This window comes from Macrobrachium rosenbergii, chromosome 50, assembly GCF_040412425.1.
Source record: "Macrobrachium rosenbergii isolate ZJJX-2024 chromosome 50, ASM4041242v1, whole genome shotgun sequence".
Lineage (NCBI taxonomy): Eukaryota > Metazoa > Arthropoda > Malacostraca > Decapoda > Palaemonidae > Macrobrachium > Macrobrachium rosenbergii.
Genome location: NC_089790.1, coordinates 14,337,501 through 14,352,500, shown reverse-complemented (window position 1 = coordinate 14,352,500; position 15,000 = coordinate 14,337,501). Strand labels below are relative to the sequence as shown.

The 15,000-nt window shown below is 32.8% G+C and overlaps 1 long non-coding RNA gene across 2 annotated transcripts in view; it reads left to right on the top strand.

Annotated features, from left to right (window-relative positions):
• Positions 1-15,000, top strand: part of LOC136832876 (uncharacterized) — a 198,836-nt gene that overhangs the window by 67,134 nt on the left and 116,702 nt on the right. For both annotated transcript variants that reach the window (XR_010851341.1, XR_010851340.1), the window contains exon 2: positions 14,524-14,688. This is a non-coding gene — a long non-coding RNA (uncharacterized lncRNA). The remainder of the gene's footprint in view (positions 1-14,523; positions 14,689-15,000) is intronic.

Sequence of the window (15,000 nt, the reverse complement as noted above, 5' to 3'; positions counted from 1 at the left end):
CATTCTCATTCTTCCATCTTATTTTCCTCCTCCCTCTCCTATCAATTGTTTCAGAGTGAAACTGCGAGGTTTTCCTCCTGTTACGCCTTTCAAACCTTTTTATTCTCAATTTCCCTTTCAGCGCTGAATGACCTCATCATAGGTCCCAGCGCTTGGCCTTTTGGCTTAAATTTTATATTCCAGAATATTCCAATTGATGATTTGAGGGAAAGAAGGAAATACGGAGAATTAAATGGTAACATTTTATGCATTTCCATAAAAAAATATTAAAATCAAAAGTGCTTACATAATTTTGTCGACTTATATGCAAGTACGTATAATGAAAAACTTAGCAAATTAAATTAAAACTAACAAAGAACATGTAAAAAATGCACCGAAGTTTCTTCGGGGAATCAAGTTTTCTGTACAGCGTATAATGCTGTATGAAACTCTCAGCTACGTTCAGTTGCTCCCCAGATGCGGTCGAATAAAGGTGCGTCGGGATGCCTCCGGGAAGCGCTGCCAGACGCACGATCCATGGCTAACCTTAGCCTTAAATAAAATAAAAACTACTGAGGCTAGAGGGCTGCAATTTGTTATGTTTGATGATTGCAGGGTGGATGATCAACATTCCAATTTGCAGCCCTCTAGCCTCGGTAGTTTTTAAGATCTGAGGGCGGACAGAAAAAGTGTGGACGGACAGGCAAAGCCGTCTCAATAGTTTGCTTTTACAGAAAGCTAAAAACAATTACCAAGAAATCTTCACCCAAATCTCAGAGAATATGACTCGAATGCTTATCAAAACGTCGCGCCCTCTTCTCCCCCTGACGTAAACAAACGAAAACCGCGAAAAGAAATCCTTCGCTAATTGCCGTTTCAATCGAATCATTTAAAACCAGCCTGCATTCCTTATGGCTTTCTGTCTCTGAGACATTAGAATGATGAATAAATCTTAACGACGCTTGAATGGCTTGACAAATTGCCGTCTTAACGATAGTCATTAGCGCCGCTTCCAAGCTGCAGGGACACACCAGACCTCTGCGCCAATTTGGAGCGATCGCCGAAAATAATCTCGAGGAAGCGGGAGGGAGTTTGGATTGTAATCGTTTTAGTCCTAAATCATTTTTATTGTGTGTAAATTTGAAGCTGTCTTTGCTTTCGAAGTGAAAGGAAGTGTAATTAAATCGTCATCTTATATATTTATATGCTCGGAAAGTGTCTGGTCCTTTTTTTGCAGGTTAAAATTCAAGCAAATGCAAGCAAGTTCCTCCATATTGCATTCATTTATTGTGCTAAACGTATACATACGCTGCATACGATTTAAACCTATTTCAACAGGATATTTATTGCATGGCACACGTAAGGTGGTAGTGTCGTCAGTGCACCTCACGTGGTTTACTGTAGGCATTGCCTAAAGGGTGCTTTGGAGAGAGAGAGAGAGAGAGAGAGAGAGAGAGAGAGAGAGAGAGAGAGATGGTTCCTGAGGAAGTATTCAAAGTTGGATAATAATTATGGAAAGAAGTAAACAACCAGAGAGAGAGAGAGAGAGAGAGAGAGAGAGAGAGAGAGAGAGAGAGAGAGAGAGTTCATGGAGGTGTATGCAAAGAGACAACAATTTATGGAAAGTAGAGTGATTAAGGAAAGAAGCCAGACAACGAGAGAGAGAGAGAGAGAGAGAGAGAGAGAGAGAGAGAGAGAGAGAGAGAGAGAGAGAGAGAGAGACATACGACTCCCCTAAGCGTCGTCGGCCAGCTCCTAGCAAGGGGACTTTCAAAGACTTTCAACTTTCTTGATGGCGGAAGGGACTCGTCCTAACGGAAATTAAGCTGAGTCGCCAGGACGGATCCTCCCGTCATAAATTCGCGATTTTTTTCGCGAATTTCTCGGGTTATTCGACCTAGAACGAATTTCATATATGTTTAGCGTTGTGCTGACGTTCCTTCTAGCACCAAGCGCATGCGCGTTGAGGTGGTAGTGAAGATGTTGGGATGTTAACTTCTTATAATGGTCCGTGTTTATCTCTTAGAGTAGGGTATACACTTGATGGAAGGTTGGTGTATAGATATGTATGTATGTATGTGTATGTATGTATGTATGTATGTATGTATGTATGTAAATATGTATTATATATGTGTATACATATATATATATTTATTTATATATATTTGTATAGATATGTATATATATAATATATATGAATATAGAATATATATGTATATAAATGTATGCATATATATGTATACATATATATGCATATACATATATATGTATACATATACATATATATATATATATATATGTATGTATATATATACATATACATAAACCGCAAGTTTTAAGAATTTCCTCTCCTTTATTTACTCAGACCAGTAATAAAACAGAAGTACCTGAACACAGAAGTTTGCAATCTCAGAGCATACCAGTAATTATAAGCATTAGTTAGCAAGACATTCCAGGAATTCCGAATAATTGCATTGCAGTTGCATTTCTTCGTTCCTAGATTAGCGAATTGCATCAATTATAAGCTTAAAACTCGACGCCCGGAACAAAGCTCTAAGTTTATTTGAACGGGGATAATTTCCTTCCTGGAACAATTACAGTTTATTTATTTCTCTAAGCTCAAGGAATGGTGATTGTGTTTCAGGTAGATGGACTTCCGTGAGGTTTAGTTTGAAGACTCTTTGTTGCGTTTTGGTTTATCGGAGGCTGAGAGAGAGAGAGAGAAAGAGAGAGAGAGACAGACAGACAGACAGAGACAGAGAGAGAGAGAGAGATATGTAATTTATCTATCATATCATTGCATTTTAGCCTTATGCATATTTGCTTATTTTGTTTTTCTCATATATATATACATATATATATATATATATATATATATATATATATATATATATATATATATATATATATATATATATCTACATATGTATCTCTCTCTCTCTCTCTCTCTCTCTCTCTCTCTCTCTCTCTCTCTATATATATATATATATATATATATATATGTGTATGTATATATATAATCTGATACTAATTTTATTCGGTAAAGCTGTCACGTTAGTATTAGCTTACAGTGGTAAAATCAATGCAGCCTGCTTTAGGTCAATTGTACTTACTTTACTGGAATGCTGTTCTCCGGTGTGGATGTCAACTTCTGCCAGAAATTTATCTATTTTAGATAGAAGGGTTCGTGGTGGTAGGTTTCTGTTTCCTAATAGTAGCAGTTGTGAATTGGTCCATCGGCGGATGTTCTCTTGTTCGTCACGTTTTCATGAGTTGTATTTCAACAGAGATCTTTCACATTCACAAGTGATCCTTGATCCCCTTTTCCTGCCGAGAGCAACCAGATTCGCTGGACCGTACCACCGATATGCAGTAAATGTGCCTCGCTGTCGAACTTCTCAGTTCCAGAGGTCCTTTATTCCCCACACCGTCGGACTGTGGAACAGCCTCCCAGAGGATGTCGTGCAACAGGAACTTCAGAAGTTCAAGCGAAGATGCAATGCATTGCAACCCTAATGCTATTCTTCTTGCATTTCAATAAATATTTCAAGTCAGTGGCTCCTGTGGGCTTGTGCCATATGAATACGTTTCATCTACTGAATGATAGTGATAATATAGGGCTGAGTAGATCTCGCGTCAGTCGCCAAGGCACTAAATCGCATTTCCTTAAAATAGGAAATTAGCAGAGAGAAGCTTTCTCCTTATATAGGTTCAAATTTGCTCTTCTAGGATTCATGATTCGTGAGTGGAAGCTTTGAAAGGATGTAGAGGGTAAAGGGATGGGGTGGGGGGGCCGGGGAGGGTGGGGGTTCTGCATTGTTGAACGTATGGGTTTTTCTGGGAATTAATTCCCTTTTAGATACATCTGTCTGTCTGTCTGTCTGTATATCTCATTAAATCTAACTAGTACGGTTTAATTCACAACGTAATTCTTTTATTTTTTTCTTTACTTTCTCTATCTTTATTCTTCTCTGTATTGTTTGAAGTTGCTTTGTACTGTTTTAATCCTTTGGGTCGGTTTGGTGCAGTGTGTGTGTTTGTTTTTTGTTTTGGTGTAAATGGAAAAACAATTTTCTATTGTCAAGCAAAGGTCGGAGGGAGAGTTGTTTTTCAGTGAATGGTAAGCTAGGGTTTTATATATATATATATGTATATATATATATTTATATATATATATATATATATATATATGTGTATATATATATATATATATATATATATATATATATATATATATATATATATATGTGTGTATATATATATATATATATATATATATATATATATATATATATATATATATATGTATGTATGTATGTATGTATGTATATACATACATATATATTATGTAATTTTATTCATACATACACACACACACATATATATCTATACATAGAGAGAGAGAGAGAGAGAGAGAGAGAGAGAGAGAGAGAGAGATTTATTACCATTTCTTAACATTCGCTAAATCCCAAGTCTAGAGGAACCTGTACCAGATATCACTTTCTAAACATCTGCGAGGCCCAACTCATTAATCCTCTCTCCTGCACTGTCTACCAGCTCTAACTCCCTCCCACTTTCACTTAGCAGGCGCATCCGAGCTTTCTCTCCTTTCCCTCACTTTCCCCTCACTCTCCCTCCTCTTCCTCCTCGTCTGCCACTCTCTTGCATTATTCAATTCTGTTTGAGCCAAAACTAATGGACTCGCAGAATGAATTGCCTCTCGTCTCGAAAAACTCCCAGGTTCAAACAGGTTGGCGTAATAATATATGTCTCTTGGGAGAGACGATGCGAGATGAAAAAACCCAGAATAAGTAAGGAATGATAATGAAGAGAGAGAGAGAGAGAGAGAGATAGAGAGAGAGAGAGAGAGAGAGAGAGAGAGAGAGAGAGAGAGGGGCTTCAAGGAGATGATGAGGCAGCAATGATAGGTGAATATGATAATTATAATGAGGGTGACGATGGTAATGGCCATATTCAAATGAGGTTAGTGGTGGATTGTATGCAAGGCCTCACTTAAAGGAAAAAATTAACACAGAAATACAGTGCAACACAGTAATTTTTTCATTTTTTGTATTCTCTTGGTTTTATGAAAATTCTTAATCAAAGTTTGTTAGAATCTTTTGTCATTTTGATAATTTTAAATTCAGAACTCTTTGAGGCTTACTGGCTGTCGAGTGTCACCGGAAGAAATTAATACGAAATACAGGGCAACGCTAATTTTTTTTTTTTTTTGTATTTTCTTGGTTTTACGGAAATTCTTAATCAAAGTTTGTTAGAATCGTTTGTCATTTTGATAATTTTAAATTCAGAATTCTGTGAGGCTTACAGGCTGTTGAGTGTTGCAGGAAGAAATTGACGCAGCAATACAGTGCAATGCAGTAAATGTATTTTGTTTGTATTCTCAGTTGATACAGTAATAGAGTGCAATGTAGTAAAGATATTTTGTTTGTATTCTCAATTAATACAGTAATACAGTGCAATGTAGTAAATGTATTTTGTTTGTATTCTCCGTGCTTTGTGGAGATTCTCACTCGAGGTTTGTTAGAATCGTTTGCCATTTTGATAATTCTATATTCGTGTTTCTTTGCAAATAACCGGAAGGTGCATCACAGCATCACAAATAAATTGTATGTTGAGTAAATAAAAAAAATACCTTATAACAGAAAGAGATATAGATATTTCAGAGGTCCTTAGTAAGAATAAAAACCACTAATTTTCCAGTTGCTTTCCAGAATAATAATTTTTGATAATTTTTAGATGACCAGTCTTTTATTAACTGGAATAAATCATCACAGTGGAATAGAGCTAAAAAAAAAAAAAGAAAATTCTCCTAAAAAAAAAAAACACGACAATATACTTTCGTTGTTCCTGTTATGTTTGCATTTTTCAGCCTGAGCACAATGGCTGGTTTGTTTGCCTCCCTTCAAAAATACTTCAAATACTCCCATCAATTTAAGCCTTTGTGTTCCAATATTTTTTGTTAACGAAGCGTTGGATAACTCTTCATTCAGGCAACCCGTGTAAACTTGAATATTTCATAAGGTTTTAGTTTTTAAAATTTGTTTTCACTCAGGTGTTTTCTTTTTGTGCGAGTAGCACCAGATATATATATTCACTTGTTACCATTTTCTTTTTATAAAACGGGTATTCGTGTGGTGTCGTATTTTTATAAGGCTGTATGATATTAGTGAATAAAAGGTCGGGGGGAACACGTACAGCGAAATATTGGAACACAATTAAAGGTTAGCAAAGCTTTGTACACACACACACACACACACACACACACACACACACACATCCACACACACACACACACACACACACATATATATATATATATATATATATATATATATATATATATATATATATATATATATATATATATGTGTGTGTGTGTGTGTGTGTGTGTGTGTGTGGTGGATTCCCTCGAAAAAAAAACTTGAATAAACAGCTCAATCGTACATTCACAGAAACCCATTCTCTTATACAACTAGCCCCAAACTCAATCTGAGCAGTACAAGTAGTTTAAACTCCCCGAAAAACTCCACTGACGTCACTTCAAGTTTCTCAGTCATAACCAATTAAAAAAAAGCTATTAGTAATGACCTACAAACTCATTAACTCGCTTCCAAATAATAGCCACCAGTTAATGAATAGCCTGGTGTGTATAATTCGCTCTTCTCGGAATAGCAATCCACCGATGGGAGATTTTGATTGAAATTATGGGCAGTAGACGAACTTCTTGCAGTGGGAAAGGAGAAGATTGGCTTTAGGTCGTTTTTCCGAATATCCCCCAGATCTCGCGCTGCTGTGCTTCTGGGAATTTCACTGGGTAACTGGAAACTAATTTATGTGCCTGGGATTTCATTGTGTTTGTGGGAATTACTTCGTGTTTCTGAGAACTGAGTTGTGTTTTTGGGAATCTGGGAATTTTATTGTTTCTGGGAATTAAAGTGTTTCTTGGAACTGAATTGTGTACCATGGAATTGAATTATTAGAGGGAATTTCATTGTGCTTCTATGAATTTCGTTGTGTTCCCGGGAATTCCATTGTGTTAGTGGAAATTTCACTGTTTGTGGGAACTGAATTGTGATACTGGGAATTTCATCGTTGTGTTTCTGGGAATTGAGCTGTGTTAGTGAGAATTTAGTTGTGTTTCTGGGAATTGAATTGTGATTCCGGGAATTTCATCGTTGTGTTTCTGGGAATTGAGTTGTGTTAGTGAGAATTTCATTGTGTTTTTGGGAATAGAATTGTGATTCTGGGAATTTCATCGTGTGTCTAGGAATTGAGTTGTGTTAGTGGGAATTTGATTGTGTTTCTGGGAATTGAGTTGTGATTCTGGGAAATTCACCGCTGTGTTTCTGGGAATTGAGTTGTGTTAGTGAGAATTTCATTGTGTTTCTGGGAATTGATTTGTGATTCTGGATATTTCATCGTTGTGTTTCTGGGAACTGAGTTATGTTAGTGGGAATTTCATTGTGTTTCTGGGAATTTTATGTTTCCTGGAGTTAAATTGTGTTTTTGGAAATTTCATTGTTTGTGAGAAATTCATTGTGTTTCTGGAAATTAAATTGTTTTCTGGGAATTAAATTGTTTTACCAGGAATTTACTTGTGTTTTTTAAGAATTGCATTGTGTTTCTAGGAATTGAATTGGGCCCCTGGGAATTCATTGTGTTTCTTGGAATTGAATTGTGTTCCTGGGAATTCATTGTTTTTGGAAATTCCATTGTGTCCCTGGGAATTCATTGTGTTTCTGGGAATTTCATTGTGTTCCTGGGAATTGCATTGTGTTAGTAGTAGTTTTACTGTTCCTATACAAAAATAACTTAGCTGGAATGATAGTTATTATACTATGGTTACTGATATTCCAATTTTTTTCGTCAAAGAGAAGTCCAATTTGAAAGGGATTCCTTGGTCAGATATATATACGGTATATATATGTGTGTGATGTATATATATATATATATATATATATATATATATATATATATATATTACATTTATATCTATGTGTATATATATATATATTATATATATATATATATATATATATATATATATATATATATATATATATATATATATATATATATATTACTGTATATACACAGTATATAATATACATATATATATATATATATATATATATATATATATATATATATATATATATATATATATATATATATATATATATATAATATTATATATATCCCGAACAGACCAAGAAAAAAAAACAAAGCGAGTAATGAATTAGCATAAAATATTCCTAAACATCAACAAAACATTTAAACATTTTTGTTAAAACTTTACTCTAATGAAAGAAGTTGAAGGAAGGACGACAGGAGACAAAGCAACGTATTTTTCCACAGCGAATAAATCGAGAGTTATATACAAAAGAGATTCAGTCTCCCTGTGGTGCGCAGCTAAGCGGATTCTGGCAACAGCGGGAGTGATCACAAAAGTAAGCTTACTACAGGGGATTTCTCTTTGTTGTTTGTGTAGGCGGTGGGTTCCATTGATATATATATATATATATATATATATATATATATATATATATATATATATTTATATGTATATATATATATATATATATATTTGTATATATATATGTGTTTGTATATATATATATGTAATGTATGTATGTATATCTGAATCACGAAAATGTGGAACGTGATGAATATATAAATAAAGACAAAATCCACGAAGGCCTAAGTAAAGAACTACAAGTCGAAGGGCCTTGCAGCACTCCATTGTTTCTCTTTCCTTTGTGGATTTTGTCTTTATTATTATTATTATTATATATATATATATATATATATATATATATATATATAAAATATATATATATATATATATATATATATATATATATATATATATATATATATACGTATATATATCACGTACACCTGATATTTATATTTCATATTTACAAACATTAAACCACAATTATCGCTTAATATCCAGTTCACTCTGCTTCGAGAATAACTTACACCCAAGGGAGAATTGTAAGTGATAAGTGCTTCGTCACCAGCGGATTCGAATTGCCGCCTGGTTTAGAAACAATGTTATACACTGACTTTTAGCAATGGTTGTGTATGTGTATGTGCATGGGTATGTGTACGTATGTGTAGCACATTTGATTGTTTCAACACTTATCCTGTCATCTATGAAAGCAACAAGACATGAAAGTATATGTTTCTCACCAATTTTACCACCAGTGACCCCCTTCACATATCCTCATAGATCACAGCCAATACAGTTGGATATTTAATTGTTTCAAAATTTATCCTGTGATCTATGAAAGGAACAAGACATGGCGTTATACTTTTTTCAGCAATTTTAACTACAGTGACCCCATTCATATGTCGTCAAAGGCATGGGATTATATGTTTCTCACCAATTTTACCACCAGTGACCCCTTTTATATGTCTTCATAGATCACAGCGAGAGCAGTAGCGCATTTAATTGTTATAATCGCAGCTCTACTAAAGCCTTTAATGAATGCTATCTTTCAGAATGAAATCCGGCTTATAATGCACTGTTTTAATTGCTTTTATGGTTCCCACTACTTTCATACGATTTGGTTTCCCCAGTAATATATTTCAAAGGGAGCAAAGAGAACAAACACACACACACAAGACCTTTCATCAATACAATACAGTTAACATGATTTAGTTTTTCAGTTTATTTATTTGGATGGATAACATTTAATCTGTATTTTTCGTTTGATTGTCCAGGTTGTGAACACTTGGTATATACTATCAGTGTTAATTACTTTGATTGCAGTAACCTGTGCATGTGTATATGCATATATATTCATATAATATGTATATATATATATACACATATCACATATACACATATATGTATATATATATACATACATATATATATATATGTATATATATAAATATATATATATATATATATATATATATATATATATATATATATATATATATATATATATATATATATATATATATATATATATATATAAATTTGGACACGGACAGATATGAACGAAAAGAGAAAAACTGCAGTCAGGGTTACTTAGAAATATATAAATAAACAAATAAACCAATAAGTTAACAAGTAAATGAGTAGGTAAATAAATAACCAAACATAGATTAAGAAAGAGTAAATAAATAAACAAACAATTAAAGGACCAAAGAAATAACCAGGAGCCAAAGCTAGCACCTTCTCTTTTGACTCCCTCCCTTAACCTAAATAACAGGATGATAATAAGGAGTGAAGGACTAGGGAACCGCATTAGTGTTTGCCACTAGGGAGCCCTGAGAGGGCTAGCAGCTGTGCATACAGATGAACTCTGATGGCCCCTCCCACCCCTGGAAATTAGGGAAGACTTAATATTCTCTGGGCCATCGCCAGCGGGTCCTCCATTAAGGGATTGTGAGTGTTTTTTTTTTTTTTTTTACACAATACATGGCGCTGTTACCTGTTCTAATGATGAGGGAATGTTGACGTTAGAAGATTTCACTCGCATAAATCCATTCTGGAAGCTGGGTTTTCAACACTTGGTGTATAAGTGTTCAAAGATTATTTCATGTAAAGTATCTATAAGTATTTATCTAGTTTGTTTATGAATATCTTAGCTGGGTAATTTTCACTCGCATAAATCCATTCTGGAAGCTGGGTTTTCAACACTTGGTGAATAAGTATTCAAAGATTATTTCATGTAAACTATCTATAAGTATTTATCTAGTTTATTTGTTTACGAATATCTTAGCTGGATAATTTTCACTCGCATAAATCCATTCTGGAAGCTGGGTTTTCAGTACTTGGGAAATAAGTATGCATTTATTTATATAAAGGGTTTATAAGTATTTATTTTATATATAAGATTTTACTTGCATATATTCACTTGTGAATGTGAGGGTTTCAAAACAAGAAAATAGGCGTTTAAAGATTGCTTTATGTAAAGGGTTTATGAGTATTTATTTCATTTATTTGACTACGAATTTCTTCGTGTTATGGTTGAATAACACAGCCAAATTAGATGTTATTAAACGTACTGAAATCCACGCACACACACACACACACACACACACACACACACTTTCACATAAGTATGATTCATATTTCAGGCTAATGCGGAAGTGACACGTCTGACTATTAAATTCCTCTCACGATATATATATATATATATATATATATATATATATATATATATATATATATATATATATATATATACACAAACACACACACAGACATATATATATATATATATATATATATATATATATATATATATATATATATATATTATATTTAATCACTACATTCATATTTAAACCGTAAGTGATATATAGTCTTTACTATACAAAAATTCTCCTACTGAATTTTAATGTAGCTGAAACATTGTAAGCTTAACAATATGTTTCTACAGTCGGATGACAACAACAGTTTAAAAGAAAAGTTAACAGGAATCAAATGCAGATATGAACTAAACAATATGAAAGTCATGTTAATTTTATTTTATGTGAAACAAATGGAAAAAATTATATACCATTCTAAAAGTTATTAAATGTATTTGGGTGTTATGCATCGAAAAAATGGGGAAAACATTAGTAATCTTGCCAGTTTTGTTGAAAGTAAAATAAAATGAAAAATTATGTAAAAATAAAAAAAAAATAAAATGTATTAAAGTGTTATACATCGAGAAAGTTGGGGAAAAACTATTGTAATCTTGTAGAAAAAATGTAAAACTGTAAAAAAGAACATAAAAAAATAATCAGACATATTTAAGCGTTATCCATCGAAAAATCATCAGTTTTACCAACATGAATTTACAAAATACCACCTCGTATTCAGTTCACCCTTTGACCCTCTCATCACCAAAAAAAAAAAAAAAAAAAAAAAAAAAAAAATTCACTGTTACCTCTCTTTTTCGCTCAAACATAATTCTATTGAGGAATTATGACGAATCATTTACCAGCGAATTTGAGCCTGCAATTGTATTTCGATAACTCGATTGCATAAATGATTTTTTTGGCGACTGTAGGAGGGATGTGCACCAACAATGTTCTGTTTTCATCAGAGATTAAGCAACTGAAGGGCAAAGATTTTTGTTTATTGTCGTGTGAGGTTGAGCTGAATTGTTCTGTAACTGCTGTTATGCGATGATAATATTTCTTTACTTTTTAACATTCCGTAAAAGAAAACTGTTGAGATGTCTGTTTGTCTGTCCGTCCGCACTTTTTCTGTCCGCCCTCAGATCTTACAAACGACTGAGGCCAGAGGGCTGCAAATTGGCGTGTTGATCATCCACCTCCAATCATCAAATATACCAAATTACAGCCCTCTAGCCTCAGTAGTTTTTATTTTATTTAAGGTTAAATTTTAGCCATGATCGTACGTCTGGCACCGCTATAGGTGCCCACACAACAAAGGCCGCCACCGGGCCGTTGCTGGAAATTTCTTGGGCCTCGGCTGAGAGTTTCATGGACCATGGCTGAGTTTCATACAGCATTATACACTGTACAGAAAACTCGATTGCCCCGAAGATACAGGGGTAATTTCAAAATTTTTTTTTTTGTTTAACTACCTGGGATATTGTCATAATGCAAAAGTAAATACCAAGGGTTTTCATGGTATATGTTGTTGCACATTTATGTATTACTGAGGCTTAAGGATAAATTATATATAATATATATATATATATAATATATATATATATATATATATATATATATATATATATATATATATATATATATATATATATACACTATATTTATATATACATATATATATATATCTTGTAATTTCCACAATGGTCCCGTGGATGAAGTATATAATAAGTCCTCACGTGAAAATGAAAGGAATTGGTACCAAGACTTTCAACTTTTATTCAAAAAAGTCATCTTCAGGGTACTGAAGATGACTTTGGAATAAAAGTTGAAAGTCTTGGTACCATTTCATTTTCACGTGAGGATTTTATATATATATATATATATATATATATATATATATATATATATATATATATATATATTTATATATATATATATATATATATATATATATATATATATATATATAATGTTAAGATAAGTATTTCTCTCTCGTTTACCTAAAGTATATTTCTTCAAGTGTAAAACGTCCACTGCATTAGGTAGAATAGTCTTTATTTGGTCTAACATACTTGAAAAGACAATTCCAAATTTTCCCTTTTCTAAATTTCTATGTGATTCCAGACGCAAATTTAACAAAACAGAACGAATAATTAAGCAAAGCTCTATTGAGCAAGATGTAAAGATATGCAGTATCTCTTATATAAGAATTATCAATCAACAGACGAACACTCGGCACTTTGTAACCCACATATCATAGACCACTTTTCTGAGAAATGGATGATAATGTTTTATTATTGGTACTCAGTGAATAACTGACATTCATTAGAGTGAGTGGAAGATGTCTATGCAGTTCTTTGAAATTGTTGTTATAAACTTGAAATTTATCTTGATGTTTATTGGTCAGAAATGTGTGTGTGAAAGGAGCACGTTATATAAAATTTTGCAATGTTTTTGTTCAATATATTTTTGGTATTTAACAAATATATCTAGGGTACCTTATTAGCCCTACCAGAAACCAATAGTTCTGTTTAAATTTCAGATATATTTATTTGAAAAGGAGCACTTTCTATAAAATTATCCAGTTTATTTGTCCAAATAACTTGGTATTTAACTAATGCCTTCGAAGCACCTTATACGTGTTACGAATGATCTTAATAACTCACAATCAACATCCTCACAATCAAATCAGCTTCCTACAACAAATCACAACAAAAGGATCACAATCTTTTAGAAACAAAGTGCAAAATTCTATACAGTATTTTTTTCCCAATCCTCTCGCAAAGAATACCACAAACAGCGAGTTCGGAAAATTCTGTAAACTGGGGAAAAAGAATTTTGATTGGAAAGCCGACATAGCTTTGAAAGGAAAAAATATAGAGAGCATTTTTTACTCCCGGAGAGAAGCTAACAAGTTCATACTTTCTGCAAACACGCGCCTGGGAGTTTTGCCTTATTCCTGGTGTTTCGTTGTCTGGGGCTGGGGGTGGGTTGTGGGGGGAAGGGGAAGATTCTTAGGGGGTGTTTTCTGCGTTGGAATCGTTAGAACAGTTTTCCTTGTATTTTGATCATTTATTTACATTTTTATCGATGTGGTTATTTATTAATTTGTTGATTTATTTTTGTTTTCTCGTAAGTAATCTCTTCTTCCTGTATTACTTGCTACCTTATGCCACTTCTTTCAAATGAACACCATGATGTTCTTTGGAAGCTTGAATTTCAAGTCAGTGGCCCCTGTGGTGGGCTTGTTCCATATGCATAGGGTTCATCTTCTGAATAATAATAATAATAATAATAATAATAATAATAATAATAATAATAATAATAATAATAATAATAATAATAATAATAATAATAATAATAATAATATTAATATCGTTTTCTCTCTAACCCCAGTTTTTATTATTTATTTATTTATTTTTGTCCTAGTGCCATGAAGCCATCAGGAGGTGTAACCCAATGGCCCTTTCTACCTCCCTCAAAAGAAAAGTCAGCGGCAGGACCACTTTCACCTCGAAATCGAAGGGGCAATGGCTGAAATCGTATCTGTAGAAGGGAGAAGAAGACGCTACGTCATGGCTTAAGGAAAGAGAGGTAAGATAAGATTGTAATACGTTTCCATTGATTAAACAAATTATTATTGATTAATCTTCTCGACGAGAGACACATATCTTTTATAAGAATGAAGAGTCTATATATATATATATATATATATATATATATATATATATATATATATATATATATATATATATATATATATATATATATATATATGATGTCTCCCTTATTACAGTTGGGGTCTATTTAATTAATTTTTGAGTAGGGACTGAAATGCATGCATATATATATATATATATATATATATATATATATATATATATATATATATATATATATATGTGT